Genomic DNA, 6,382 nt, shown 5'->3' on the forward strand with positions numbered 1-6,382 from the left:
ACTCTGCTCTCTTGCTTGTGTGAATTTCTTTGCTTGTTTCCACTGATTTTAGCCCATTACCATGTATTAGTGCAATTATCGCTTATTACATAATTAGTGTCAATATTGTAGACACGTAATAACAGCATGTAATTATGATATGAAATGATGTGACAAAAATATCATTGAAAAGAGGAAATATAAAATAATATTGGCAGCATTTATAGTAGAATAATAGTTATAATGTTTTTAAGTATAAGAAATCTATTATACTTTTTAAATTTAAGAGATATATTCCAAAGGTGTTCTGAATGCATGTAAGCAGACTCAGCCTATTGAACATTGAGATGTTAAGTGCTACCAGCATCAATCCCCCAAACGAAGAGAAGAATGAACCTCAAACAACACCACAAGTACCTGGAATTATGAAAAGTGGGTACTCCCCATGAATAAACATACGCTGTATTTGATTAGGTATTTGGAAGTTGGACAAATGTTATGATTAAAACACGAATCTTTCAAATATGTGTCAGAATCTCTGACATGTAATTCTCCAAAGGGGCTTCTGACCAGATAATTAGTTTTTTGAAGTAAGAGCTATAACTTCAATCTTTAGCAAAGTGCTGAATAAATAGTAAGCATTTACAAAGGTTTGTTGAATTAATGAGTGAATGAACATTAAAAATTCTCTAGCTATATGGCTACACCAAAAGAAAAAAGCTGCTCTATCACAACTCACACATGGCGTTAGCTGCTAATAAATCTTTGAAATTTTTGAAGAGTCATTTATATTGACATCTCTGTAAAATTACAGCACCATTATAAGAACAAGAAACTTCAAAAATCGTAATTAGAGAGGCTAGGTGACATTTGAGGAGGTTAAATACTATAGTCAGCAAACAGGATCAATAGGACCTAACAGACACTGAGGAGTGATTGGTAAGCACATTAAAAAGTAAGAAATAATATTAATTTTAAATTAAAAGTTAATTCTATCTTATACATGCCATTTTCTTCCCATGTAGAAAACTCAACTTACCAATTTTGGAATACAAACAAGTAATCCTTTCAAAACTAAGTTTCAGGTCCCCCATTTCCCCCAAACTCTGGTGATGAGCAGTGAATTGCTTTATCAAATGCAATTCTTGGAATATTTTTTTTCTGTTTAATAAATATCTAAGCTATATTTTGGTGCTACAGTTTAATAAATGTATTTTGATAGTAATGACTCGAGAATCTTAATGAAACTAGTTTGTTTTATTCTCATTCTCTCTACACCTTCATGCAATAATGAATACTGAAATATATTTAGTCTACTGGGGGAAAGTCAGAAAATATGCAGCTTTCTGTAGAATATTTGGTCCACACTAAGGGATTCCCAAAAGAATAATTAGTATTTATACCACATTCATTCACATGGAAGAAGGGAAAAAACCTGAATTTCATCATCATATAAAATATTTAATATCTTGTTTCTTGTAACAAGTGTCCACAGTCTTTGGGCTTTCCATTAGAATGTTTTTTAGCCAAGTAAATCAAATGTCTTAGGCCTTTTAGAAATTTTAAATAGATTACTGTTGTGAGTAAACTTTTTTTTCGGGGTTTAAAAATGCTCATTAAAAGAAACAACTTGCCAATCACCCACTGACCATCCTGCAGTCCTGTGTCATCCCTGTGCAGGGCATATGGGCACCCACTAGCCATGCTGCGGTCCCACGTCATCCTTTGTGCAGGGCATATAGGCAGCTCAGCATCTCTTGGATTCATGAACTCCATTGATTCCACTGGTAGCACACTTAATAGCAGGTTAAGGAGATGATGAGTTGAGATATGATTTTGCCTTTATCAAATGTAAGTTTTTATCAGAGTAGGTACAAGTTTAATTTGCTAGAAGTTTATCCATTCTCAGTCAACCACATCAAAGAGGCATTAAAACCAACCAAGTATGTTGTTTGCTTAACTGGTGGATAAAGGCCTTGGGCAAACTACTGTACATGATTCAACACACCAATGGGGACAGGTTTTTTTTTTTTTTTTTTTTGCTTCTGGAGGTAACATTTCATCCTTCTATAATGAAGCAATGACTACCTGACAGGCTAGGAGTTGAGATCTACAGACAACCCTCCTCGATGTTATGCAGAACAAATATAAAGAAAATGCATATTCACAGTATCCTCTGGATGTAGCATTTTCAGAACTTGATATTCTATCCTTCAAACATATGTGATCTTATTGGGGCCTTTCTAATTCTGACATATAACATTTAATTTTTGAATGCTTTATAGAAGAGTTCTAGATATTTCTGAATAATGTGTGTCTTAAGAAGAGAGAGCATTTAATGAAATATAATGTATTTTTATTTAAAACATTTTGCTGATGTTAACTCAATAAGTATTGTACTTTATATTGACTTATTTTGTTGTTAAAAAGATTGCACAAAGATGAACAAAAAACGTAAGGGAATTCCTGGCACTATGTTAGACTAAAAAGGAATGCAAAAGTTTAAGTCATTCAAATTGGATCAACTTTTCACCCTGGGTCCTGTTTACAGACTCTCAGCTCACATCATTGGAATGAGACAAATATAACCAGTTTTGCTTTGATCCGTGGTCAGTTTGACTTTCCAATCTTGGCACAATTGTGACATTGAAGAGGAAAAGGAATAAAATAATTTTAATTCCAGTCCTTTAAACATGGTGAGGACACTGACCAAATATGAAATTGTACCTAAACAGGTTATTTCTTGTTTTTGAAATTTTTTTATAGTACAGTATATTTACAGAAATAGAAATAGTGAAGCAAGTTTATTCCTCTCATTAATTTTAATTTTAAAGATGAGGACTGATTATACAGCACTTGGACAACAATGCATGAAGAAGGTTCAGCCCAAATCAGAGTGAAAAGGGTCTTCTACACAAGTGACTGTCTGTTTCCAGAAGAAAGATTATAACTTTAAAAATAATTAGTCAGACTTACAGAAAACAAAACAAACCCTTGTTTATACATCTATTTTCTCATCACTCAACAGAAAGTTGTCTGAGTCACCCAAATTTTTGCTGCCTCATCTACAATCCCAGACTCTCAATCTGATAGTGGATATTAGTTATAAGTGATAAGGGAATTGAGGTCAAGCCTATAAATTAATCATTGAAGAACCTCATTCATTTCATAACAGAAAGCCTCCCTTCTCCATATCAGCCACTCTTTTCATATCCATAATTATTAAAAGAAAATATGGGGAAGATAAGGGGAATAAAGGAATTTGAAGGGATATTAGGTGCCACACAGCAAAGCCATGGTCTGTGAGATCGCCTAACAGACACATACCTATAGACACAAGCTTGTGTGGACCATCACCACAAGTTCGGATCTACGGGTTTGTGGCAACAGGCCTCAATCTCTCCTCTCGTCTAGGGGTTTGACACGTCTGAAAATAAAATGTTAAAATCATTAGTCTAATCAAAGATTCCAGCATCCTATTGCTTTATGCTAGAAATTGAAAGACTTCATCTTTCTCTCAGAGTGAAAGTTAAGAAACATCGTCTCTGCTCTTCCCCACATACAGATACGGCAAGCTTTAGGTAAACCTCATCATCTTATTGTTTAATATTGTAAAAGACTCATTTATTCAGTTCTTAACACACAATCTGGGGGAAAGGATACCAGTATAGAAGAGCAGTGCCATAAAAAAAGTTCTTTAAATTGTAGGAAAAGAAAAACACTTCAGAGCCCAAATGCAAGTCCATTTTTAAAAATATATGTAATTACATGAAAAAGATGATGAAAATGTCCGTTTTCATTTGCATTCTGATAAACAGCTAAAAGAAATTAGCAAGCACCACCAATGAGGTTATAGGCATTAAAAAAATACTATTCTAGAGGAGATTTGGTTATATTAAATTGGAAGACTCACCTTCAAGAAGAGTATGTGTTTTCCTTCTCTACCATCATTCCTACCAGTATTATTTGTTCAAACACCAACACTGAGCAAGTGTTGGCATATTTAATAAAATTTGTTCCAAAAAAAGGAATTGTATAATTGCTTCCCCCAAAACTGTTTGAGGAGATGGGAATGAATCCATTTCTGAGTCTTTCTCGTACAAATATTTCATTTGTCAACATAATATCCTTTCTTCAAAATCAATTTCTAGTTATAAGAATGGAATATCCAAGACATCAAGCTTTCATTAATGATTCCTGTTTTGAATTTTATTGAAGACATAGTTTTAATCGTAAGCACTTCAAAGACACATGATAGGAAGTGAAATAACTCCCTCCCTAGATGTTGGGAAAAACACATACCATCATCCCTTTGCAGGACCTACAAAGACATTCTTCATTTTTTTTAGCAATGTCTATAGAGCCAGGCTTTCAAAAATATTATCTCCTTGCTTCTTCATATGAACGTTAATTTCTTTCTTAAGAATCCAAGGGGTTCTACTAATAACAAATGACTTAATTTGGGAACTATTCAGAAAAAAGAGCAGGCCCTTTTGTACACAACCTAAAAGGTGAAAACAAGAATACAGGGACCCAGCAGTAGGATAAACAGGGACAGACATGCAGTCATTCAGAATTGCTTCCCTGCCTACCTGTTCTGTCGTGACAGAGCTGCCTGTGCGCAAGCAGTTGCATGGAATCCATCAGCAATGCGAAGGCTGCCAAGTCTCAGAATTTAGTTGCAGCTTTGTGACTTGACTTTTAGATCCAAAGAACAACAGTAGTTGGCAGAAGTGGGATCCTAACCAGTCACCTCAAAATAATCTTTATTTTATCTTAAAGTGTTCATTTCCTTTGAAAAATAAAAGATTTTAAAATAAACTCTGAGCTTCTTGTTTTCTTTTGATCTCTCTGAAAGAGGCCTGGGGCCAGAGGTATTTGTGGATGGGCACTTTGAACACTGTTCCGGATTGCTAAAACATGTGTGACAGAGGAGTGCTTATTAAAGCACAAAGGAATAGTCATAGGCTCCCAAAGTGATGAGAACTAATTGTTATTATCAAGCTTATTAAAATATATAATGCAATATTGATTAACAGTGGACAAAAATTTGGCAAAATGTGATATTTAGCCATTTAAGTGGCAACACCTTCATAAATTTGCACCTCGAATTCCACAGAAGGGGGTCAATGCTGTGTTTCAGTTGCAGGCATCTCTGAATCTTTTTATTTTTGGCGAATGTGGGACAGAGAGAAATTATAGATTCCAAATGGTTTGCAGCATTAGCTTCTAAACAATCCAGTTTTGATTTCAGAAATTAAAAGAAATCAGAAGATGCCCAGGCTACATGAAAAAAAGAAAAAGAAAGTCAAAAACTGACCTAGTAGAAGAGTAGTTTGTTTGGGAATAGATATTTTCCACAATGTTAATTGGATGTCTCCTTCAAGAACCTTCTGCGTGTTAAGCAGAAAAATAAGGGTTCTTTTCAGAGCAAAGTTTTCCTTGTTTTATTAAAGCAAAATTCCACGGGGATCTTTTAGATAATAATACTAATAATTAAGTTGTAAAATAAAGGCAATTCCTCTAAACAATGGCAAAATCAGGATAAGGTAATTTGTAAAATGCTTAATCGACACAAAGTCCTTTAATAATGCTAAAAGGAAACTATGTACCCAGGTCTGTCTGGAAAAAGTCCAGCCATTGTTACTGTAACAAGAATGGTTTGCTGACATCTACGTAAGCTGGTAGCCAAGGAGAGTGGACTAGAATGTGCACATATGAACAATGGTGACTTCACTGTACTAGTCAGTGGGGGTGGCAGTTGCCCATTGAGGGAGCATGTGTGCTGTGTGGCCGTCTCATTCAAAATGACTGCGTGAGTAGAGCAGCACATCTGCATCAGATTTTGTGTTAAAGCTTGAACGTTCCTCCACAGAAACTACTTGGATGATTCAGAGGCCACAGCTGTGGGCAACTGGTGACTGGCAGCTTCATCACAACAGTGAGCCCACTCATGCATCATGTCTTGTGCAGAGCTTTTTGGCAAATCATCAAATCACCCAGGTGACTCAGCCCTGCTAAAGCCCAGATTTGGTGCCCTGCAACTTCTGGCTTTTTCTAAAACTAAAATCACCCTTGCAAGGGAAGATTTTTCAGGAAAATATGATGGGACAGCTGATGGTGATTGGGAGAAATGTGTGAGGTCCCAACGTGCCTACTTTTAAGGGGACTAAGGCATCATTGTCTTATTTACAATGTTTCTTGTATCTTGTATCTTCTTCAATAAATGTCTATTTTTCATAGTACATGGCTGGACGCTGTCTGCACCGAACTCGCATATCATGATAGCTGATCTCAAATCTTAGTCACTGAACATGCATGGAAATAGTACCATAAAATGCATGTAGTATTACCAATATAGGACTAAAGTTAAAACATCGATATTATTATTATGTAATTTATA

The 6,382-nt window shown here is 35.2% G+C and overlaps 1 long non-coding RNA gene across 1 annotated transcript in view; it reads right to left on the bottom strand.

Annotated features, from left to right (window-relative positions):
- Positions 1-2,782: 2,782 nt before the first annotated feature.
- The window catches only part of LOC149997363 (uncharacterized), a 4,076-nt gene continuing 476 nt past the window's right edge, over positions 2,783-6,382 (bottom strand). Inside the window, exon 2 of the long non-coding RNA XR_016514135.1 lies at positions 2,783-3,406. This is a non-coding gene — a long non-coding RNA (uncharacterized LOC149997363). The remainder of the gene's footprint in view (positions 3,407-6,382) is intronic.

This window comes from Furipterus horrens, unplaced genomic scaffold, assembly GCF_987537825.1.
Source record: "Furipterus horrens unplaced genomic scaffold, mFurHor1.1.pri manual_scaffold_11, whole genome shotgun sequence".
In the NCBI taxonomy this organism is placed as follows: domain Eukaryota; kingdom Metazoa; phylum Chordata; class Mammalia; order Chiroptera; family Furipteridae; genus Furipterus; species Furipterus horrens.